Source organism: Ictidomys tridecemlineatus, unplaced genomic scaffold (genome assembly GCF_052094955.1).
Source record: "Ictidomys tridecemlineatus isolate mIctTri1 unplaced genomic scaffold, mIctTri1.hap1 Scaffold_354, whole genome shotgun sequence".
Classification (NCBI taxonomy): domain Eukaryota; kingdom Metazoa; phylum Chordata; class Mammalia; order Rodentia; family Sciuridae; genus Ictidomys; species Ictidomys tridecemlineatus.
In genome coordinates, this window is record NW_027522423.1 from 98,852 (window position 1) to 109,982 (window position 11,131).

The 11,131-nt window shown below is 36.3% G+C and overlaps 1 long non-coding RNA gene across 1 annotated transcript; it reads left to right on the forward strand.

Annotated features, from left to right (window-relative positions):
* Positions 1-5,548: 5,548 nt before the first annotated feature.
* Positions 5,549-9,821, forward strand: LOC144373320 (uncharacterized). Its single transcript, XR_013433047.1, has 2 exons — positions 5,549-5,615; positions 9,442-9,821. It is a non-coding gene; the product is annotated as an uncharacterized LOC144373320 (long non-coding RNA).
* Positions 9,822-11,131: the final 1,310 nt, after the last annotated feature.

Genomic DNA, 11,131 nt, shown 5'->3' on the forward strand with positions numbered 1-11,131 from the left:
TTGCTGGATGTAAGATTCTTCATTGGCATTCATTTTCTTTCAGAGCTTGGTATATATTGATTCACAGTCTCCTGGTTTTGAGGTCTTGGGTTGAAAAATCTGATGAGATTTGAATTGGTTTCTCTCTATATGTGATCTGATTTCTCTCTTTTGTGACTTTAAAAATTATATTTTTATTTGGTATGCTGGGCATTTTTATTATAATGTGCCTTGGTGTAGATCGGTTGTAATTTTGTATATTTGGTGTCCTGAATCCTCTCATATTTGGTTTTCCAATTCATTCTTCATGTTTGAAAAATTATCTGATATTATCTCATTGAAAAGATTGTGCATTTCTTTGATTTGAAACTCTGTGCCTTCCTGTATACCAATAACTCTTAAATTTGGTCTTTTGATGCTGTCCCATTATTCTTGGATGTTCTGTTCATGATGTCTAACTATCTTCACTGTATGATCAAATTTATTCTCTAGATTGTATACTTTGTCTTCATTATCTGACATTCTTTCTTCTAAGTGATATAGTCTATTCGTTATGCTCTCTGTTGAAATTTTTATTTGATTTATTGTATCCTTCATTTCAAGGATTTCTGTTTTTTTTTTCTAGAGTATCTCTCTCTTAAAGTAATTTTGTGCTACCTATATTTTTTTCTCTTATTGTTGAAGTGATCAATTTCTGCCTGTATTTGCTCCTTTAGGTAATTTACAAATTCACAGATCATTTTAATTATAACATTTTGAACTCCTTCTCTGACATTTCATCAACTTCACTTTCCATGGGTTCTGTTATTATAGTGTCCTTGTTTGTTTGGGGCACTTTCCTCCATTAGTTTTTCAAGTTGTGTTTGTGTCTTCCTTTATTGCAGTGTGGATATGAGATATTACATTTTTACCTATATTCTTGTTGTACCTGTGCAGATTATCTGTACCTTGACTCGATGTTGGGCTTTCAGACTCTACTGGTATCCCTCAATGAATGCTTCTGCATACTGAATCTGGGTCCTGCATAAGTTGGCATGGGTAAATGTGGGCAGCCAGTCTGAATGGTTCACATTCTCCTCCCTGGAGCAGAGAGGCTCTCACCATCACTACATTATGAAGTGACCTGGACATTGCCCCAGTCCTGGAGGTTAAGGATGCATCTTCAGAAGTAGGCATGTCACCCCATAGATTGAGCTATGCTCACTTGTTCTTTTGTGATATTACCCCTTAGCTCAGTTTGGGATAGAATGTTCCATGGAAATGCCTTTGTGTGTCCATTTCTCTTGCTCTGGTTTTGGGTGTGGCCTTCTTATATGTTAGCCAACCTACTGACAGCAGGCTTCAGAAAAATAAACTCAATCCCTGAAACCAGATCCCTTGCCTCATTTGAATGGCTTCTCCTCAACAAAAAGGTTCAGTATGCACGTACTCTTTCTCTCTGAAGACACTTAAGGTCAGAGGAGGGATCACAGGACCCCCCCCCAAAAAAAGGTGTTTCTGTCTCTTTGTGGTTATTTCATGCAGCCCAGTTGACCTGGAGTTACCCTTGGTGTTTTTATCATGAGAAACATGACAGGTGAATCTGGGCCACTGAGCTTGACCTCTCTTGGCAGTCAGGTGACGGTGGTAGTCTGGGCTGAAATTTGGCTCCCACAGTACTCTGCTGGTCAGAAGGGGTTGTCCTGCACCTGAGGCTAGGCTCTGGTGGGTGTCTGCCCCACCAGGGTAGGGTGGAATGGGATTGCTGTGAGCCTGGGACCACCAGGCCAGTGTTGATTTGTTCTTCTTCAAGTTTATTTTGTTTCAGGAGAACCAAGATGGCAGCATGTAATTTTTCATTGATTTTTTTTAATCTCAAAAACAGTGCTTATTTGTTTTATTATGTTGTTTTGAGCAAAAAGTAAATAAAAACAATCATGCGCCAAACTTAACTCAAAATTGAACAAGGACCCAGGAATTAAACCAGAGACTCTGTGTCTAATAAGAGAAAAAGTAGGTTCTGATCTTCTTCATGTGGGATTAGGACACAACTTTCTTATAGCTCAAGAAGTTAAACCAAGAATCAATAAATGAGATGGAATCAAACTAAAAACTTTCTTCTCAGCAAAAGAAATAATCTGTGAAGTGAACAGAAAGCCTACACCTTTTTACTCCTCACACATCAGATAGAGCACTAATCTCTTGGGCATATAAAGAAATCAAAATGCTAAGCACCAAAAAAAAATAATAATAACCCAATCAACACATGGACTAAAAACTGGAACAGGTACATATAAGAAGAGGATACACAATCAATCAACAAATATATAAAAAAAAATGCTCATCATCTCTAGCAATTTGAGCAATGCAAATCAAATCTACTCTAAGATATTATCTCACGTTAGTCAGATGGCAAGTATTATGAAGACAAACAACAATAAGTGTTGAAGAGGATGTGGGAGGGGAAGGTACTCATCCTTTCCTGGTAGGACTACAAATTGTTGCAGCCCATATGGCAAATAGTATGGAGATTTCTTGAGAAGTTGGGAATGAAACCACCATGTAATCCACCTCTCCCTATCCTTGGTCTATACCCAAAGGACTCAAAAAGAGCATACTTCAGGGACACAGCTACATCGATGTTTATAGCAGCACAATTCACAATAGCTAAAATGTGGAGCCAACCTAGATGCCCTTCAGTGGATGAATGGATAAAAAAACATGGCATATATACACAATGGAATTTTACTTAGCAATAAAAGTCAATAAAATCATGGCATTGGCAGGTATATGGATGGCATTGGAGAAGATAATGCTAAGTGAAGTTAGCCAATCCCCCATAAAACCAAATGGTTAATGTTTTCTCTGATATAAGGAGACCGACTCATAATGGGATAGGGAGGGGGTGCATGGAAGGAACAAATGAATTCTAAATATGACAGAGGGGTGGGAGGGAAGGGGAGGAGACAGGGAATTAGCAAGGATGATGGAATGTGATAGACATCATTATCCAAAATACATGTATGGAGACACAAATTGGTTTTCATCATACTTTATATAAGAACAGAGATATGAAAAATTGTGGTATATATGTGTAATAAAATTTTTTATGCATTCTGCTGTCATCTTTTATTTTAAATCAATTTAAACAAACAAACAAAACAAGTCTGTGTACTATTGATGATTAAAGTAGTTAAAGAATAAATTAAGAATATAGAAGGCTGGGAGACATTTTGATGTGAATTTATCTCATCTGTTCAGATTGTTTGACCAACACTTTGACATCACCACAGGTTTTTGGATATTGTGGTTTATTGTCATTGATGATGCTTTCTCATCTTGAGAGTCAGTTTCTGCATCTGGGGAATCAGACATCAAGTGTTGCACAAGTCTTGCTGGGATCCATATTGGTCTACATATTCTGGAAAAAAAAAAAGCAAAAGCTTTCACTAGGGTTAATGAAGAAGCTCATGGTTGCCATTGTTGTTTTTGAGGATATTTCCAGACCACTTATGGTAACTTGAGGGACTTGTTAATGGCTCCTAGTATTTCTGTATTGGGTTATGGTTAACATCATCAAATTTCAAAAAACATAAGGTAAATAAAGCCATATTGGTTAACATATGAGGAATTGCATCAGTTAGCAAGGGATTCTAGCTCTAATTTTTGTGTTTTGAGCCATAAAATTTTGATGGGCTGTCTCAAAAATGGCTTGTGATTGGGGGGTTAAAAGGAATTCTTGGAAAATATTTAATGTTCTATTTTGTACAGAATACAGCAAACATTTTGAAAGTATAATCTGAACCATTGTGTGCTGTTACATTATGTGGAAAACATTTTGTCACAATGCATTTGAGCATATGTTGAATGAGATGATTCGTTTTTTCCCCAACCATAGGAGTAGCTGTAAGTAGTCCAGAAGATGTGTCAATTGTGACATATAAATAGTTTAATTTACCAAGCAAGGGTATGTGTATGACAACAATCTTCCATAAAGACAATGCCTTTAAACCCCATGAAATGACTCCTTGAGGTTGTAAGACACCCTACCCCCCAAAAAAAGAAGCATAACTTTTACAAGTTTTCACTATCTGTTTAGTTTGTAGGATACTGAGTGTAGAAAAAAACTGTTTAAGGAAGTGGAATGAATGATGGAATTAAGCTTGTAACTTTTGCAGATTCCCAATCAGTGCCATATTCACTTCACATGGCTTGATCTGTTAAATTATTAAACTTTGAGATAAATCCAGGTAAAACAGTATGTGATGAATCCAGCCTAATTCCATCTTAAGACTGGGAGCCATCTGTCACAAGGTCATGAAAAGTTCATTTCTGTTTTAATGTAAAATACTAATATTTCTATTTGGCCTGATCACACTTTGGTGTTTTAAACTTGCTTGGAACTCCTGCCCAAGCTTTGAACTTACTTATACCTGGCTCTCCCTCACCAGATAACAATGCTTCCTAAAAATCTCAGCTGCTCCTCATTAATTCTGATGGTGGAATCTGAGTTTACTCCCTACCTTGAGATGTTAAGATATGTGGATTATTAACCTGCTATCTGCCTTTGCAATATGCTTCCCAGGATCCTGTCAGCTGTAAGCTGCCTAGATATCTATCTTTGTAACTTTTTATGTTATAAAAAACTTCCCCGCTCTTAGACCAGGCATTGTCCTCTGGCCCTACTCTTGGGTGAGGCAATTCACTGATCAGCTCTCTTGTGAACTCAATATAAGCTTGTTTTAATTTGGTTTAGAATTAGCATCAGTGGGCTTTGCTTTGCGTTATGGGTTCAACATAAGAGCTCTGATATGAGTGATGAACAGTGAGTTAGTATATTTTTGGAGCACTCTTTGAGAAGAAAGAAGGAGTATATCCAAAGCTGATTTTGCTTTCCCTTTAATAAAGAAACAGGGAAACCTGGCTATAAGTTAGGCACAACAAACACTATCAGTGACTTAGCTTCAATCACCCAAGTGGTTGCCTGTAACTCTAATAATTGGGGTGAGGCAGGTAGCTCCTTGTAAGTTCAGGTTTTGTATTCATCCCTGGTAAGATTATAAATAAGAATTAATAGGCCACCAGAATAACTGGCATCAGTACTGATAAGGTCAGCTCCAGGAATTTGTTTATCACAAATTATCTTTAAAACATAAACTGTTTTATCAAATAAATCTTGGATAGGTTTGCAACAAGTAAATGATTAACCAATGAAAAAGTCATAATTGAATGTTGAAACAGGATATTATTTTTCAAATGGAGGTTTACTTCCTGTTTAATTAATGGCAAGACAAATTTATCAGGTTTTAGACCAAATAATTGAAGAATCCTAGTGTGTAGTTGTAATACCATTAGACAAAACATACTAATTTGGGGGTAATTTTGAAAGAAAAAGCAGCAGAAAGATGCACTGATTCTAAATGGCTACTTTATTCCTGGAAAAGAAGACCAGTGGGAATAGGTGAGGTGTATAAACTATAGTAATAGTGTCCTTATCAGGATCCCATTGGCTAAGATGCAAATCAGCAAGCTGATTATTAACCTCTTATAAGGCTTTGTAAGCTTCAGGAGTTAATCTTCTTAAAGACAAAGAAGATAGGTCATTCTCCAAACATTGGAACAGAGGAGGTAGAGCCCTTCAAAGAACCTGTTGAAATGTAAGCCAATTTCTGTTTCCTAAAATCTTTTGTAAATCATTTAATGTAATGAGAGATTTTATGTAAATGTTGAGAGCCTGTACTAAGATCTCTGCAAGAGTTAATAAATGATTCACAAAAAGTGAAAATGGGCTAATTTTTGAACATTTCCTGGAGCTCTATTTAATTCAATTTCTTTAAGTGTTAATTGGACTTGTTGGAAGATGGAGTCTAGGTCTTGTGCAGACGGGTGGGCTAAAATAATGTCATCCATATAATGTATAATCATGAGGTCTGGTACCTTAAAGAAAGGCACCAAGGCCTGGAATATATAATATTGACAAATAATAGAACTGCTTTTCATGCCTTATGTTAAGCCTAACATCGCCATCTCTGACATGGTACAGCTTGATTTAATATATGCAGAAAGAGTCAACTCCTCTATATGGCACTGTTGCAACATCTGTGGAAAAAAAAAAACATAAGAGCTTATAGCCAAAGAGGAGACTCCTTGCTCTTTCTACATTCTTTCTCTTGTTCTTTCTCCATTTCTGCTTAAATCTCAACATCTCATATCAGATACCCCTTTTCTTCTACATCTGTGTTACCCTCCTCTTGCTTACTATCTTTTGTTCTTGTTAGCTTTCCCCATTTTCCTTCTAATCTTCTCTTGCGATAGCTGTCTCTCCCAAACAACAGTGGGCCACTGCTGCAATGTCTTCTCCACCCAGAGTGAGCCACTAACAGCTAGCAAGATAACATAAAAGAAGTTTGAGGCTTGTTTATGTGTTTGCTACTCCTGCTGAGGAGCATTTTTCAGAGCCAGTTGGTCGCCAGACGTCGGTATTGAATATTCCTTCCAAAGGAAACCATGGATTTGTAGCTAAAAATTTTTGCCAAAAAGTTTTTAATTCCTCATAGTTTACTTTTATACCCTGGGCATTTAAAAGCTGTTGTGTAATTAGCAGATGAGCATGTTTATGTTAACCAGGTAAATTACCCAATGCCCTGACTGCTTATGTTTTGAGCTTTGCGTTTCCTTATGGCCAGGGATCCCTCACGCAAAATCACCTGATTATACAATGTTTGAGCATCAGAATGCTGAAGGGCCTACCCTTCCAACATCTACTGTGGGAGCTTGAGGGCATGGAGAAACCCCTCCAGAGATTGTTTCATAGAACAACATATGCTTTATTTCACAGCAAAAATAGCTTTAAGAGTGAGTATTTGCCAATTTACATATAATAGTCATGATATGCCAGAGGTGATTCACAACAGACCATCTTATGGATGTCTAGACATCAAGAGTCTAGAAACTGACATGTAGGCTGACCTTTCACCAACAGGGCAATAACTCCTTGTCAAAGGAACAAGGAAGTTGCACTTGACAGTGTTCTGACAGAAATTTGTCCCCAAACATAATATTCTATGTTAGAATTTCCTTGCTGAACAATGAGCAAGATAAGCATTCCTCCGTGTAGTTCCAAGGTCAGGTCCTGCAACAAAAACTGAAACTAAAAATCTATAAAGTCTTACTTAGAATTAAGGCCTGTTTATCTAAACCTTTATGCTAGTGTCTCTTGAGTACCTGGAATCGTTTCTTGTAACAAAATCAGTAATTCATGTATATTGGTCATGGCACACACTACCTTCAAATAGTTAAAAAGAAAATATGATTTGTAAAGGGTGAAAAGTACACTAGTGAATGAGAAAAACTATACTAACCTCCTATCTTGAACATCACTATACACATATTTGCATAATTTCAGTGCAAAGTCCTTTACTATATGCTGGAATACTTGTTCTTGACCTCTCTTGGCCTTCTACCTCTCTGTAATGACTTTTAAATGAGTGCCCTACCACTCTGTTCTGTCTAGTAAAACCTTATGCATCCCTTCCAGACCTGGAGTAGATTTTCAGACTTAACCCATTAAATTTCCAGAAACTCAATTCTATGACTATTTCAATGAAATTGATACAGGTGCATTAAAATAGGTTTGAACTTATCATTGAGAGCTTATATATTATCATGTTGCTGCTAATCAACATTATATTTATTTTAATGTACTTATAGTCTTATAACCATTACATATCACATAATTATATGTCATATACTGTATTTAGGTTTTCATACGTGTTCCACATCTGGGACGATGGGACACAATTTCTCTTCCCATGGCTGCATCTCACACAAAGAAAAAGGGCTAACATCAGCCATTTGAGTACATATGCATAAGACACCTCTTGGGACGCAAATAACATTCAGAAGTAGGTTCTGCACAGATCCACCTTGGCCAGAATAAAGGCATGGAATATGAGATCTCAGAGATGGCAATAGCCAGAGGTTCTGGAACATTGTGCTGAGTGAGAGGAAATGTCTGCTCAGTATCAGTGGCATCAGGAACTTCCCTAAGCAATATGCAGTATAACTTCATAGTTTCTCCCAATCGTATAGTTTCCAACCCAGATTCTCAGACCCCTTTAGAAAATCTGTAAGCTACCTAATGCCCTTTAATAAATGTTTAAGTCCTGCAACTAAGTATTTCTGGCAGATACATAAAGTTCAAAATTGGCATCTTATTCCAAGATATTTTAAGACCATTAGTGGATCATGCATAACTTGGTTCTTTTACAATACACAGGGACTTACACATTATAGTGATAGTTTAAGACATCAAAATGTAATGAAGAGTGGAGTCACAGGGCTTTTTGATGATTTAACAACTTTAGGCAGAGTGATCAGTCTGTTTGACCACTTCTTACCTGCCCACTAAGAATTAGGTAGTGTGTTTTCTGTATTGAATATGGGCAGGACCATGACCAATTGCATCAGTGTTAAAGAAGCTTTGTGACTTCCAAGAATAAATCAAATGACACAATAGACAAGCCTCTGCCTTATATCCTGAGATACCCCAAGCCATCATAAAAAAGTCTGGCTACCCAAATACCACATGCTGAAGGTAGCTGAGACCATATTGATGAGCCATATTAGGTGATCTCACTGACAGACCCAGCTGAGGAATCAGTTGTGAGACACAGTCTGATTTTTTTTTTTAATTGATACTTCTATTGTCTGGTCTTCCCTTGACTTTCTTGCCAAGATTTGATTATTGGAGAAAAACTAACTCTTGCCTGGTCTTGCCTTATCTGGCCTTGCCTTGCCTCTTCGTGGCATGGCTGCTGAGAAGTTAAGACTTACTTGGCCTTGCCTAGCATGACCTTGACTTGTCCTTCCAGCTTTGTCATGGCTTGTGCATCAGGAGAAGCCAAAGCTTGCCCTAACTTGAATTTGAATTGGTGGCTCTCTTCATTGGCCGACCATAGTTTAGCTATGAAGGGGAAAACCAGTCTTGCCTTGCATTATTATTTCTTTTTTCTTTGATATACCTTGCTGTGATTGAGCTATCTAAGAAAAGCCAAATCTTCCCTGGTCTGGTCCAAACTTTCATGGCTTGGTCATGAGGGAAGCCAGGCTTTGCCTGGCCTGACCTTGCCTTCTGTATCAGGAAAGCCAACCCTTGTTTGCTTTTCTTCCTCACCTTACCTTTCTTCTCTTGTATTGCTATGGCTTGGCTACTGAGGGGAAAACAAGCCTGGCCTTTCTGCATTTTTCCATGCATTGTCTTGAGATGGCTGTCATTGGGAAGCTAAATTTGTCTCATTGTTCCTGTCCTTGCCCTTAGCTTTGCTATGAAGAGGAAGCCAAGCCTTTACTTTCCTTGCTGTTTTGTCTTTTAAAGACTTGACTGTAGAGGGGAAGCTGAGCTCCCCTTGCCCCATGCTGCTTTGCTTTCACTTCACTGGGCTGTCAGAAGAAAGCCTCACCTTGCCTTCTTTTCCTTTCCAGGTCTAAGAAACCTCTGTATTGTCAAATATTAGTATGAAGGTTCTTATTCCAGCTGCCAAGAAGGGTAATAACATGGATGGTGGAAGGAGACAGACATCATTATACAAAATACATGTATGAAGATGTGAATTTGGTGTCAACATATCTTATATATAAACAGAGATATGACAATTTGTGTTATAAAGATGTATTAAAAATTGTAATGCAAAAAAAGAGAGCTCATGTATAATGGCATAATTTGGCATGAACATGATTTATATACAGAATTATGAAAAATTGTTCTGTGAATGGATAAATATGAATGTAATGAATTCCACTATTGTCATGTATGTAAGAAATAAATAAGTAGATAAATATATAAATAAAATAATACCATGTCACATTCATTCTTTTATGTTTTAATACTCAGGAAATACTCAGAAATATTCATTTGTGTTTTTTTTCTTTTATTGAGTGATTTCCTGCTTGCTTAAGACACCCCTATATTAACTAGCTCATAAAATATACATTATTTTAGAATCCATTAAAGATAATGTACCCATTTTTATAGTCTCTTCAGCATTGTTTTGGCCATACTGACCTCTACATTATTTGCAATGAATAATATATATATATATATATATATATATATATATTTAGCATTAAAAACATATATATATATATACACTATGGCTCATCAATATTTTATATATATATATATAATTTATATATGAAATATTTAAAATACTTTATATATAAATTATATATATATATATAAAATACTGATGAGTCATATTATATTTGTTTATAATAGGATGATAGTGTAGTGTATATATAGCATTTTTTTTCTGGGTGCTACTAGGGACTGAACCCAAGATTGCATTACTTCTGAGCTGTACCCTGCAGCCTATTTATTTATTCTTATTTTGAAACAGGGTCTAAGTTTCTGATGTTCTTAATGAGTTGCTGAGGCTGGCTTTGATTTTGTAATCCTCCTGATTTATTTTCCCATTACTAGGAGTTCAGGCCTGCACCATTATAGCCAGTCACTATTTTTTTTAAACATTATATGCATGTGGCCCAGAAACCACATTAGACCAAGATAGTTAGTAATAAATTCAAAAAGATATAAATTAACTAAAAGACCCCTTGAATATTTATTTTTTAAAGAGAGAGTGAGAGAGAGAGAGATGGAGAGAGAGAGAGAGAATTTTAATATTTATTTTTTAATTTTCGGCGGACACAACATCTTTATTTGTATGTGGTGCTGAGGATCGAACCCGGGCCGCAGGCTACTGCTTGAGCCACATCCCCAGCCCTTGAATATTTCTTAGTAATATATTATAAAAGCTAATTTTAAAATTTTGTTCATATGTGCACATAAAAGCTCCATGAAGAATAAATATTTCAAAGACAATATTTCTTTGTAAACACAAATTAGCTTATTCCAGAATATTCAAATATACAAATTGGTCATATGGATTAATTGAATTCAAAAACAGAAATAAAAGTGGAGAAAATTTTTAAGTAATGTCATTTAGAAATCTGAATTTTTGAAAATTTTACATAGTCACTTGAAAAATATTGTGTAAGCATATTGAGATATGCTTACAAAGGAGCAAGAGAGGTACATAAAGTACCTTTAAAGTGATTTGCTACATTAGCAGAAAATTGGATATTGCATGAAGACCATCAAATTAATGCCTGTAGA